Here is a 15,100-nt window from a genome sequence, read left to right on the forward strand (position 1 = left end):
AGTATAATTTACGATAAGAAAATCCTACCTTGCCTTTCTTCTTCCTCCAACTCACATCATATCCATCCATTCTTTTCACCCAATTGACCTTGAATCGATTATTACACTACACGTGGACTATGCGGATATTAATAACATCGGTATAGGTATATCTACTTGTAGAAGATAATACTCGTAAGAATAAAAACAAAACTATAATATTACACTTTCTTGCCCCTAAACCGTTCGCATTATATTACGCATACGGTAGCCTCGTTGAAGATAATTTCGTGCCGTATAGATCGTGGGAACCAGCGTCCGATTCTTTGGAATTGAAAAATTTCAGGTAACAAAAGGCCTCTAGGGATGTATATGAATATTGTTATTAAAAATATGGAAGAAAAAATTTGTACGTTACACGCGGTGGTTAACATACTTCTTACTAATTGGTGCATTTTCATGTATAGCTGATGGGAAATATTTGCATGTGTAATCACGAAAGATATGTAGGTATGTACATTCAAGTAGATGATCGTATAATTAATTCGATTAGGCTTACTATGAGAGTTGGAACTTGGGAAAATATTTTGTTTATCGAAGTTACAGTACGAGTAGGTAGGGATGGTACATCAAAGCAAAGAGAGCATTATTTATTACGTTCGTATTACACATGTGGGCACTTATAACTGACGATGCTTTGATTTCTTAAAAATCTGTGAATCAATGTTCGGGATAAAATGGTCATATTTTTCTCAATATGGTACTTGCATTCAACAATCAAATTCCAGAAGCTTTCTTCTAACGTGAACTTTCAGTGAACTATCGCATAAAAATTGTTGTCAGATGGGTTTTAATAGGTTTACGATTGTTGCAGAGGAAAACGAGGCACAGATATGATAAAATTTCGAACATTTTACATGTCTAAAAAGATTAGCAAAGGACTGAAATTCCTATTCACACAAGTTATCCAACGATATGCAACCTAACCTGAGGCAAAACGAAGAAGGCTGAAACTGGAGGAGTTACCAGTATTCAGAAATAATTCAGCACATGAATACAAAAAAAATAGCTTCAGGATAAAAATATAAATCAATGAGAACATCTTTTTTTTTTTTTTTTTTTTTTTTTTGGGTGTTTATAATTACAAGATTATTACACCCGTAAGGAGGGGGGGGGGGTTAGATTTGGTTTGTGAGGTTGATGTTTTTTATTAGGGAGAGAGGGAGACGAATTTTTGAATTTCTGAGGGTTTGTCAGGGATAGTAGGTGGGTTTTCTTTTATCTGTAGTGTAAGTCTGTTTTGTTTTAGTTGGGGACAGTTGAAAAGTATGTGTTTGATGGATGTGGGTTCGTTTCTGCAAAATTGGCATGAGGGTTTTGGTTCTTTTTGGAATAAGTGGTTATGAGTAATTTTTGTGTGGCCTATTCTTAGTCTAGTAATCAGGATTTCTTCTTTTCTGTTCAGGTGGCCTAGATTTTTCCAGGGGAGGGTAGTTTTTTTATGTTGGAAGAGTTTGTTTGAAGTTTGTTGTGACCGAAAGTTCTGCCAGTTAGTAAATGTGTTGTGAGTGATTAGAGATTTAATGTCATCAGGAGTGAGAGAGGTAAGAGGGGAGGGGGCAGCGGCTGTTTTTGCTAATCTATCAACAGTTTCGTTTCCAGTGATACCTATGTGGCTGGGAACATACATGAAGCTAATTGAGTAATCATAATATTGGAGGTTAAAAAGGGACTTATGTATGTCTTGGACTATGGGATGGTCAGAAAAAATGTTTTGAATGGATAGCAGTGAACTTAGTGAGTCACTTTGGATTAAGAATTTTTTATTTTCTGATTGAATGGAAATTATATCTATTAGGCAATGTTTTATGGCAGTGAGTTCAGCAGTAAAAATTGAGGCACAGTTGTGAATTTTGAAACTGAGAACTTTGTCATTAATTGAGTAAGCATAACCAGTATGAATGTTAGAAATTTTTGAACCATCTGTGAAGCATAAGTTATATTCAGTATAGTTTGATAACAGTTCTAAGTAATGACTCTTGATTAATAATGGGGAGTGATCATGTTTTGGGTAGTTTCTTAAGTAAAATTCCATCTGTATAGGTTTGAGAGTCCAAGGGGCATAAGATATTGGTTTATGTATTACGTTTTTTAGGTCAATTTGTAGGTTGTTCATATTTTTGATAAATTCTGGGATTGGACCTGAAGTATGGAGGAAATGCTGAGAGCTGTAGACATTGAGTGACCTTTGAAGAGGGTGAGATGGATGAGAATTTTCCTAAAATCAGGAGGAAGCTCTGCAGCTTCACAATAAATGCTATCAATTGGAGACGAATAGAGAGCACCTATGCAGATGCGCAAGGAGGAATTTTGAACAGTTTTGAGAATGTTAGTAGTTTTATTTGACAGGTTTGTAAAGCATGGACTTCCATATTCAATTTTACTACGTATCAGAGCTTTGTACAAGTGAAGTAATAGTTGGCGTGATGGGTTATACTTTGGATTTCCATTGCTTAAATTGTAACTAATAGCCTCTCATTTGAGGAAAATTCGAGGAAAATAATTGACTTGTTTTTTATGGATAATTTCTCAAAAAATAAAACAGAAAAAAATTCAAGCAAAGCAACAATAACAAAGTTGTAAACAACTGAAATTATTGATTTTTGCCTTGACGAACAGTCTTGCTGATTATTTTCGGATGAACAAAAAAAAAAAATAAGATTCAACATTATTTTCAGTCTACTTGCTAAATAAAAAAAAATGAATATTGATGAAAAATTCTAAATTTTTAATGCTTCAAAATGCCAAAGCAGGGTAAAATGATGAATCAAACCCAATCGAATGAAGTAAACTTTTAAAATTTTTTGCTGCCTCCTATTAGTGACGGTGGAAGATAATTTTGGAGCCCATCATGAGATTTAAAAAAAACGGACTTCGCTTACTATAATATCTATATAAATAAAGACAATGAAATTTTTAACAATTTTAATTGCTCTCCCCCCTCCAAAAAACCGGACCTTTTTCAACATTTGGGCAACAAAGATGAGATTTTTGGGTAGTTTTAGCCAAACAGCGGAAATTTTAGATAGTTTAAACAAAATAGCAACATTTTTCGACAATTTTTACAAAAAAAAAACTTCAAATTTTAATGAAAACTTATTTTTTTTTGCAATTTAAAAAAAGATGAAATTTTATTGAAATTTTGAAAAAAAACATGACTTTTTGACGCTTGTGATCAAAAAATTGGAATTTTTCTATGAAGTTTTCTTAACAATTTAGCCAAAAGATGGCATGACCATTTAATAATTTTACAAAAAACAGTTTTTTCCTCAATTTTTACAGAAAATTAGAACTTTTGAGCAATCTTTGAAAAGTGTAAGACTCATGTCAGGTTCAAAAAAAAAGTCGTTTCTCGCAACTATAGCGAAAAAGCTGAAACTCTTTGGTGATTTTATCGAAAAAGCTAAAGTTGGACTTTTTTTTGGCAATTTCGACTAAAGAAGTAGGGCTTGCATGTTTGAAAGACAGGACGATTTTTATAGGCAATTTTTGAGAAAAATCGAGCCATCATCTTCCAGCGAGGTGTGAGACCTCATCGTCAGAAAAAAAGAAGTACCTATCTATTCTTTTTCATCTACAACTTTAACATTTTTCGGCCAGATGGTACGAAATGCAAGTTAAAATTCCAAGTACATATGTTTCTGAATAATTCAATTTTTTCCAATTTCTTGGCCTTCAAAATCGATTATAAAACTACAAAAATGACCCTCAGCATTTTTCGAGTGAAAGGAACCTACTTCAATGAATGATCAAAAAATGTTTTTCGACAATATTTTTTGCTACAGGGGCAGTCCCATTCAATCGGTATTTTTTTCACTGTCATATTGAATTTGGCACTTCGAATTACCAAAATTTTCGTTATTTCCCAATGATTTCGCTAGATTTAAAGTGGCAACACTGATTTTTACAACATTATTAGAAAACTAAACAAAAAACGCTTTTATGGACCCACAAAGTGGCAAAAGTTCCAAATTTTGAACCAAGCAGTTTGGGCCATTCGTCACCTCTTATAGACGTCTGCCCTCTGCCAGTATGAAAAATACTGAAAAAAATTGTCGCTGGCGAGAGCAAAAGGTTCTGCGATTTTACATTCAACTCATATATTTTTTTCAACCTAAAATTTGAAATTTTCCATTAAAAATCCAGTCAAAAAGAAACTGCAGCTTTTGAAAAACTCAGTTGAATAGTTGCAAAAAAGTGCATTTTGGTGCAGGTCGGCCCGCAGAATGCAAATTCGAGATTCAAAGGTCAACATTTCTTATAAAAAAAGTGCATTTTTTGACTTGAATTTTTAAAAGAAAATTTCAAGACGAAACAGAGTTATTTTAAATTTTTAGAATCCTTAAAAAACCTCGGAATATTTGGTGGGATATTTTTCGAACAGTTCACAATTTTGTTTTGGGGATAGGGTGGCAACGTTCAAAATTTAACATGCCACTTTTTCACTTTTTTGATGTCATCGAATAATTCGAGATTTTTTTGGGAATGGAAGGGAGGGGAAGGGAGAAGGTAGTTCCTGCCAAAAATATCTTTATCGTGATTTCACAAATTTTTCGTGATTTTCCATTTTTCCTGAAATGAAAATTTCCACTCATTAAATCGCCTTACAAAGCAAAAATACGCTTCCTGGGAAAATTTCAATACAATATTCATGTACATCATTATAGCCAAATTTTCGCGAACCTAATTTACGCCAGTATTAAAAATCTGATAATGAGATAAAAACGTTGAAAAGTGGACGAGGCAAAACGGGGGGGGGGGGAATAACAAAATCATACACTTGAAGCGCAATAAATCACTTTGAAAATCACATAAGACATTACACGTCTAGGTTTATTCAATGTTGGCGAACTTGGATGAAAAAAGTGCCAACCTCGATTAATTTATTCAACAATTTAATTTTCAACCGTTTAGTATACGATCGTGACACCTGGCGCATAAAAAAATCGCGATGGTAATTTTCTTTAAAAATAAACATTTCTCTTACAGGAAGGGAAGGAAGCGATATATCTATTTTTGAAACCATAACAGATTTCTTAAGCTCCCACGTAGTGTATCCGGAATCGAATTTTTTTCTTCTTCAGTCGTGAAAAAAAAGAAAGGGGAGAAATTCCTTTGAATTTTTTTGTACCATTCCGAATACGTTTCAAGGTTAAGGTAAGATGAAAAAAAAACATGGTTCCTCTATCTTCTATATTCGTATTTGTAACACGGAGGTAGGTTTGAAAAAAATAAATCGCGATTGCTCGAGGTAACGCTCGAGTACATTTTTCGGCGTCATTGTTGCGTATTAAGTATACGAGATTTTGAAAAATTTCGCCAAGTAAATTAATGTCCAACAGATTATCCGCGTGTTTGTTTATCTTTAAGTACACGAGAATAGTAGTCGGTGAAATTACGAGAAAAAAAAGTGTGGGTTTTATTGGCTGAGAAGAGGTCGCGAAGACAGACTAGGCCGAATAACGAGCAATTATCAAGATTACTTTTTCATTATAACGATGACGACGACAACGACAACGCGACTACGCGACGATAAAGGGACACAGCATAGTGTACGGAAGGGAAAAGATTGTAAACATTTTAAAAAATTGGTCTTTTAATTGTTACAAATATTACTTATTCATAAAAAAAGAGTCAAACAGCGAAAGAATGCCGGCAAATTTCCAAGAATACTGCAACAACCTATGTAGAGTTTTTATGGGAACTCGCAACGAGCAAAGGTAACTGATGGTGAGGCAGAGGGAGGGGTAACAGCACAAGAACCGAACGAACTGCGTACCAAATGCTCGAGGTGTGGGCGTACAACGGCGTGTTTTTATCTTTCCTACTCATTTGTTTCAACACAATTTTCTTCTTTCCGCGTGTTTTGGCTTTTCATTTAGCTGCTCTAGGCATCTGAAGAATGTACCGTACGAAGAACACAACACACACTTCCCCTCTCCTTACACAATGTTGCCAGCTTCGGCGCCCCCTGACTTGTCTCAGGAAGGAAAAAAAATTAGTGTAGTGGAAATTCGGCGTCTTGTACGCCGATGTGTGGTATATCGAACGTAAAGAATTAAAATTGATAACTCACCATGTACTACGTGTGTTATGTTGCATTGTACAGTGTGCATACAGGGTGTCCGGGGAGCGAAGGACCAATCTTGAGGTTTAAGCAAACTTGGTACAACTTGCGTAACATATAGGACAACCATCATCGATGTGTTCCTGCAGGCTCTAAATGATTAGAAGGAATGAAATTTAAATTTGGGAGCTAATTAAGATTTTGGATACTGGGGCAAGAGGAAGAGGATTTCAAAATGAGATCTCAACAGCTTTTACGGAGTTGAACTTAAAGAGTAGGTAGTAGGTTTAGGCACCTAAACAAAAATTCATAACCAGCCAAAATTTCAGATGGCCCAAGTGCATTTTTCAATTTTTGGTACTAGGTATGTATTTGTATATGAAAATCTTGGGACCAAAAATGGTACAAAATCAAAATTTCACCACAATTGACGTGGAAATCTGTAATTTTTTGGTGTGTGACCTACGTATTTTTGATGCTTCCAATCTCTATTGGAAACGGCTTCGAACCGGTTTGAGCAGTAGTTCTGAAGCCTCCAGCGGATTATTGAAAGTTGAAATTACTGAGTCCATACTTGGTTCAAGAAAAAACTACATGGTCCTCGGAAAGTCTCCGTCTAAGTAAGTATCTCATGTAATATTGGTATTGCACGCCTGTATAAACCAACAGGATCAGAAGCTAACAGAGTGCTGATGTCAGTGCAGACGTTCTCCCTCTAGATCTTCTCATTACTAAACGCTCGAACATGAGAGGCTGGACAAGTGAATCAGTGACCCTTATTGGAGCCCCGACACATGGGTCAATGACCTTCAGAAGCCGGACAAGCAGACATCGACTTCGAGAACCCATAATGTGGGGTCAATGACCTCAAGAGGCTGAACAGATAAACATGTGACCTTGAAATGATACGCAGATGGGTCACTGACCTTCAGAACCCAGACATATGGGTCGATGACCTTGAGAGGCTGAACAGCCGAACATACAGACGACTTTGGATAGTCGTACTGAGGGGTCAATGACCTCAAGAGACCACACAGATAAACATGCGACTTTGGAAGGCTGCACATACAGTTCACTGACCTTGAGAACCCTGGCACATGGATCAATGACCGTGAGAGGCTAGACAAACGGACAGCCAAAACAGAGTGTCTACTGAAACCAAAAATGCAAATTTCTTGCTTTTTTCTTGCTTTCTTCGTGCTGTTTTCTTGCTTTCAAACGTGAAATTTCATACCCCTCCTCATATTTACGCATTGATAATCTTCGTCCCCCCCCCCAAATTCAACATGCTGAACATCAGTGGCGTTTACAGGATGAAATCATAGAGGGAATTTATATTTTTATTTGCGATTTGGGAAGGGAGGAGAGGAGAGAAAAATCAGATTTTCACACATGAAAAATCGACATTTCAGATAATTTTCCGAAAGTTTTGTACGTTTCATTTTACATTTCAACTGGAACATAATGGTATCAAAAATGTTGAAAAGTTGGTGGTTCTGTCCAGAAAAAATGAAAAAGTCGCATTTGAACAGCCCGAGCGAAGCGAGGGCAAAAGCTTTGGAAAATTTGTAATTCGAAAAGTAGAAAAACATCAATTTTAATGAAAGGATGCGATTTTTCTAATCATCTCAACATTTATAAAAATTGGTGGGATAGTTTCAATTTTTTAGAGATTTATGATGTGAATTTTTGGGAAATTTTCTTGCTTTTTGAAGGAATTTCTATACTATTTTCTTGCTTCGATCCTTGCCACCCAGGTCAGTTTCTCGCTTTTTTCTTGCTTTCTTGATATTTTCTTGTCAGTACACACTCTGTTAAAACGAAATCGGAAACATGAAAAAAATTTTAAATAACGTTTTCACTGACCTTGAGAACCCTCACACATGGGTCAATGGCCTTGAGAGGCTAGAGAGAGACAGACAGACAGCTTAAACTAAATCAGAAACATAAAAAAATGTTTTAAAATAACGTGCAACGTGCATATCAAAACTTGAATTTGAGAATTTTGAATTCTTATAAAATGACCTCTTCATTTTCAAAACAAAATTTTGGAAACAAATTTATGAATAATTTTTACATTCAATTGTTCAAAATGACAGTTACCAATGCTTTATCTGACCATTTTACTCGAATTCGTATCTCGAGGAGCCTGAAAAATCTATAGGAGGGGAGCACATTTCAAAGAGAAGTTCTAATTGAAAATATTTCTGCGTGAATTTTAATTGTTAGGCGACTACTTGATGATTTTGGAGAGATTTTCCGATGAGGAGGGGGGATGGTGGGATCAATCAATTTTAAGGACTAGACTGCCAGATTATGAAGATCCTTTAATATTTCTTAAAATTGAATAAAATAAAAATGTTTTCGAGACCGTCACGTAGATAACCTCGAGAGACTGGTCAAGCAGACAGACGACCATTACACCATTAAAGCCTAGATAAGTCGGTCGGTGACCTAGAGACTCCAGACAGACAGGTCAATGACCTCAAGTGCCGAAGTAGACGGACAGGCGACCTTAGACAGACAGACAGACAGACAGACAACCATGAGGAGCTAGTTAGGTAGGTCAATAACCTTGTGAATCTAGGCAGACGGTCAATGACTTTGAGAAGCCAGACAGACAACCTTGGACAGGCAGACAGATGACCAAGAGAGACCAGACAGGTAGGTCAGCGACCTTCGACAAGTGTAGAAGCCAGACAGGCAGGCAGACGCAGACGACCTTCGACTGCCAGACAGGAACTCAGATAACCTCAGGAGGCTAGACAGACAGACGGATCATGAGAGGTAAGACATGTAGGTGAGTGACCTTGAGAGATCAATCAGACGGGCCAATGACCTCAAGTGTCCAGGCAGGTGGACAGACGATCTTAGGGAGCCATAGTGACGGGTCAATGACCCTAAGAGACCATACAGGCAGATAGACGACCTTGGAAAGCTAGGCAGGTAGGTCAGTTACCTTGAAAATCCGGACATGTTGGTCAGTGACCGTAATGTAATAAGCCACACAAACAGATAAGCATTCAGACTAAGATGCCACAGAAATCAGTAGATAAGTTATAGGTAAGTTGAAAGTGTTCTCAGGGGCACAAAATCCCCCGACTTCGATCAAAATCTTGAAAAAAGGAATGAGTAGCATATGTATTGTTGTTCTTTTTTTAATCAGAGTGTCTGTGTACCACATTTTTTGAGGCAAACATCACGTTCATCTGAAGCTTTTTCTAACGTCATTCACTCCATAACACTCATTTTAGTTCGGTCACTCACTTTCCGGACACCCTGTATATATTGTCCGTCGTGCACGTGGACCATAAGATGTTTTTAAATGTCACCCAGACGCAGGTATAACCCCTCTCCTCCGCCTCGTTTCGATTTTCGTTCTTGTTACGAAGTAAACGAGCCCGAACCGACGCCGAAAATTGTTCTACGTACATTTACGTAGGTACACGTTCAGTTTCACAGTACTTAGGAAAGGTAGGTATACGTAATGTAACGTACGAGTGTACAACCAAATAGAAGCCAGCAGAATTGTACAAAACGTGTTCTGCTTTTCGGCGATGATATATTTTCAGACGTTTTTATGATGCGTGAACGTATTTTGGAAATGTTTCAAAGCACCTACAACATTATCAAGAACGATTTTTGATTGTTTCTCAGCGGCCGGGCCCTTCCGAACCCCTGCCCAGCCAGCATCGACTTTAGGTCGGCAACAAATTATTCCTAAGTATTTTACCGCATCAGCAAGATGTGCGCTTGGTCTCCCTGCCTCACCTCATCTCACTCTGTGCCTCGCGTTGTTCCACCTGTGTCCTCTTGTATACACTAACACGCCATCTGGGTACGTCTTTTCTTCTCTCATCTCGTACACTACGCAGTGCTATACGATATATACGCGGCATATTTATACGACGACGACGACGCCGCGCCGCGTCTTTTTAATGTTTTTAAATTTGCCACGCTGAATATCAATCAATTCGCGACCGCATTTAGGGTTCAACCGAGTAGAAAATTTCACCCTTCGAGCCACCGCTCATCGTTAACAGCTAAATCTGAATAAAATAGTTGACGGCGGCGTTGTTTTTTTCATTCAATTCGCTTTTTTTTTCGACTTGACTTTTTTCGCTATATCCGAGCACCTGCGACAAAAGCTCGTCTTCTTCAACTACACAACCACGTCCGATCGTTCTCTATACGTATATATTTTGTTTGTTGGCTTTGAAGAATTATTTTTAGTTTTATCTTTGAAACATTCTTTCGTTTTAGAATTTTTTAATAAGTTGTGATTTTATTTTTCTTCCTTCGATTTCATCGTGGGTTGATGAATTTCGTTTCGGCGATTCCTACACGAGAATTCAACTTCAATGAGATTCGAATAAAAGAGCTTATTCTTTGAATTTCGAAAAGCGAAATTGTTGCCCGTTTACCTATATATCTACAGGTATACGTAATAAAATGAAGTTTACTGAACGACAAAGCACTTGGAAAATTCCAGCATTAAAATTTTTTTAAATTCGCTGAAACTGAAATTGAGAGAATTTCCTTTTTCTAAATATACGAGAGAAGTTGCCTTCGCATTTCATTCGTTCGCAACAGTCCGATTTGAGAGATCGAAATAGGGGTGTAAATAAATTTTCAGCTTTCTGAATTTTTTTAATCAAATTTTAATTCCTTTTTCGTTGGAAATGAGCCTTTAAATTTTTAAAAATTCGCTAAAGATCAAAAAATCATTTTTTCGAGTGTTCACATGGTATTTAACAGATTTTTTAAAAAACGTTTCACTCAGAGAAGGGGTGTTTGAAAAAATTTCCAAAATACGTAATTGAGATGGTTCATATTCCACTTTTTATGCATGAAAAATGTATTCAATAATGTCACAATCTCTAACGAGGGTCAATTTTTGGAACACTACCCCTTCCCTTATGGGCGACATTTTGATTTTTGATAAAATAGTTTACAGAAACGATGTTGGAAGGTTAAACAACATGCATTTTGTTATCCTACTTGATTTTTTTGAAAATTTCGAAATTTTACCCCCTTCCTAGAAGTTCTATTGGAGTCTTTGGTAAAATGGTTCGCGGAAACGTATTTAGAAAGTTCCAAAACATATGTTTCCATACCACACATAATTTTTTGGAAATTTTGAAATTTAAAGCCCTCCGCTAGAAGGCCCATTGAAGTTTTGAGTGAAGTAGTTCCCAGAAACGTGTTTAGAAAGTTCGAAAACATACATTTTGATACGTCACATGATTTTTTTGAAAATTTTGAAATTCAACTTTCCCCTCCAGAAGCCCCAATGAAGTTTTAAGTAAAATGGTTTTCAGAAACGTATTCAGAAGGTTCAAAAACATAAATTTTAATACGTCATTCACATGATTTTTTTGAAAATTTTGAAATTCAACTCCCTTCTCCTGAAGCCCCAATGAAGTTTTGAGTAAAATGGTCGCCAGAAACGTATTTACATAGAAGGTTCAAAAACATACATTTTGATACGTCACATGATTTTTTTGAAAACTTTGAAATTCAATTCCCCCCTCCAGAAGCCCTAATGAAGTTTTGAGTAAAATGGTTTCCAGAAACGTATTCAGAAGGTTCAAAAACATACATTTTGATATGTCACATGATTTTTTTAAAAATGTTGAAATTTCGTTCTCTCCTCCAGAAGCCTCCTAAAGGTTTAGAGCCAAAATGGCTAAAAAAAATGAATTCTGCAGCACCTTCGAAAACCCCCAAACTGTGAATTTCAGAATTTTGGCCGGATAGAAATTCTCAAAGACCACTGTGCGACCGCCCTCCCTCCACCAATACAAAAAATTAACAAAATCAAATTTTTCACAGGAAAATTTTTAAAAAACTTGAAATCGGAAGAAAATTTGTACACAAAGCATTTCATTCTAATCTACACATTTTTAAAATCACTACTTTTTCACTACTTTCACTACGTCTGTTGGATAACCTGTATTTTGAAGGGAAAAAAATGACGCCAAGGTAATTTGGACGATTTTTATACCACTTTTTTAAAAATCTGAGATTTCCAAAATATACCCGAAGGCCTCAGAATAGTCTGAAACCACCTCCAATCGACTCAGCATATTAAAAATAGGGTACTATAAATAAATTTCATTTTAACAACTTAATTGGGTAAAATATTGTGGAAATTTCATTTTCAAAAATTCGCTAGGGTGCTCTAGAACTACCATTCAAATTGGCTCAAACCCGTTTCCAATCGATTTACACACCAAATTTCAATTTTCTTGGTCGATTTGGTAAAATTTTGATTTTTCTCCATTTTTGACTTCAGTTGGATTTTTTAAAAATTCATTAAAAATCAAAATCGTTTGTGAACTCAAAAATTTGATCTACTGTTTCCAAATTCGTATTCGGAAGATCAGATTACCTCGATTCAAATCTGCCAGCAGATTTTGAAATTCTGTGATTTCATAATTTTTTTGGATTCGACATTGAAAATAAAAGGTTACAGGTGTAGATGTGACAACGTAACTTTTCTCGTATAAAGATTATAAAATTACGTAGGTACTTACTCTCATACGCGAGTTCATATTCTACATATCATTTTGGAAGGAAAATTGTACTCACCTGAAACACAGAAAAATTAAGGTGGATTAGTCGGTTATAAAATTATTAATGAATCAACAGTGATTCCTAATAATGATCGAAGGCCAAAATAAATATTCTGACCATCTCCATGTTTAATAAAGAGCTACAAATAAAAATTGTAAAATTTATTGTGAAAATCACTCAAAAATATCAAAAATTGATGGACCATCAGAAAACGACATGAAAATTTGAGAAAATGTCTCATTTGGGTAGGTAAAATTTTGCACAGACTGTTTATAGATTAATGAAAAATAGGTACCAAGAATTAATCGGAAATTCTCAAAATTGAATGATAATTTGATACAACTTGCAGAAAGTGTCGTAAAATTTGTCAAATTGACCCCCCCCCCACTCAAATACTTGATTGAAAATTACCATGAAGTTGATCATATGTAGTATCTGGTAACGGATTTTTGTTGTTGAAAAAAAATCACTTCTTTCTTCACTACCCTTTTTTCAAACAAATTTTCAGAAAGCTCTCCACTCGACCCCCTCCCCCTCCCGACACAAAAAAATCAAGAAAATCGAATTTTTCACAGGAAAAGTTTCAACTTTTTTTTGGTGTTTGTAATTGCATGATTGAAATTGGAAGAAAATTTGTATACAAAGTATAAAAATTGTAAGGGATGAAATTCCAACTATCCAATAGTTTAATTGGTGCATATTTTGGACATTTTTTTTTCTTTTCGAAAAGAAGGGAGAGGCACAATTTCAACTCATATTTTAACAAAAAAAAAAAAAAAACCTGTAAATATCCATGTGTTTGTATGGCTGAAAAGCCCCACATCTCATTTTCTTTGCAATAAACGGTACCAGCATTATGAAGAGAACAATTCAAACACATTCTGGTAACTGTACAAAATTAGGGATGATGCGGCTGGAACGTTCGTTTACGAAGGAATGGTTTGTTAATATGTAGTACTAGTACACGAAGCGATGCCTTTTTCTGTTCTTATGTAAGTATAACATCCGTTGCAAAGTAAATATTTGCCTAATAAGAACCACACAATACAAGGCGTTCATCTGGTGTCGAGTGAAAGAAAAAAAAGCCCCACGTGGTACCCCTTTGCCTTCAACCCCCGTTTTCTTGCATCGTGTCGTACTTCCAAGTCGTACACAATTTGAACGACTGTCAAGCCCCCCTCTCCCTCCTCCTTTTTCCATGACAATCCTCGCACCCCGTCTGCATGCTTCATGGGAGCTTTCACACACACCACACACGCGTAATTTAATACGGTTATAACGTTAATTACTGACGCGGCGTCGACGGTTTTAGAAAAGAAGAATAACTCGAAACCCTCCAATTATCGGAGCCACCGTATAGATTTGTAAATTAAACGAAAAATAATCACGTTCGAACACCATTCCCTGCGTTTATAGGGCAGGGTGAGGTATTCCTGTCGTGCAGAGAAGAGACCAAAATGCAAGCAAACTGCCACGCTGACGATATGGCGATGCAACGGATTTCCTTTCTTCGGAGTTCGGATCTTGGTACGTATGTTTTAAAGAAATGACGAGAATCCTTCAAAAAAAGAAAGAAAAAAAAGTACGTAAATGGCACCGAGGAAGATTTATTTTTCTAACGAGGGTAATTCGGTATTGTATATGGGACCCTTGCGATGCTATTCAATACGTTCGGTGACGTCATTTTTCCTCCGCAGTCGCGATGATAATGACGCCGCCACCGCGACGTTCAATTTAGCTGGCACCGCCACGCCGCCGCTCATCTTTAAATTTGTCATCTTGCTGGGGTTTTATAAATTTGTATACTGCGTTCTACCGACCACGATGGCAGTTGTGCCACCCCCTAGCACATATATTAAGGCTAACACGATGACGAAGATGTTTTCTTGTACATGGTATGGTATATGGGTATAGTGTGTGCTTTTCTTTGCACACGTACAAACGAGTACGTATAAGTATAAGCAAGAGGGTGCCGAGTGCCTTGAAAATTGCGTGTATATGGTTTCTTCGTGTGGGACTTTAGTATCATCTGGAAGCTTTTGGAAATTTTCCTCACTTCTTCGACTATATACATACGCGTGTTGAGCTCTTTAGTTAGTATATGACGAAAGCTGTGATTGCGCGCAGATGACTTTAAATAATGCCTATAAATTATCTGCCGAGGGAAATGCGATCTTCGGTGGATTTTAAATCCTGCAGGCTGTACGGGTGTGTTTGAGTTACGCAGAGGTATGCGAATAAATTATGAGGTGAATTGATCAATTATGGTTTCTATTAACTTATTATGAAATAAGGCTGAGTAAAATGAAAGTTACTAGTTGAGAGAATGGCGTGAAGTACACGATTTTATCATGCAAAAATATCACATTTCGAGATACCTTTCTCCTGGGGGAGGTAACGATGCCGCCCAAATGG

The 15,100-nt window shown here is 36.5% G+C and overlaps 1 long non-coding RNA gene across 4 annotated transcripts in view; it reads right to left on the minus strand.

Annotated features, from left to right (window-relative positions):
• The window catches only part of LOC135838330 (uncharacterized), a 161,248-nt gene that overhangs the window by 92,328 nt on the left and 53,820 nt on the right, over window positions 1–15,100 (minus strand). The gene's annotated exons all lie outside the window — the stretch shown is intronic.

The sequence above is a fragment of the Planococcus citri genome, chromosome 3 (genome assembly GCF_950023065.1).
Source record: "Planococcus citri chromosome 3, ihPlaCitr1.1, whole genome shotgun sequence".
Lineage (NCBI taxonomy): Eukaryota > Metazoa > Arthropoda > Insecta > Hemiptera > Pseudococcidae > Planococcus > Planococcus citri.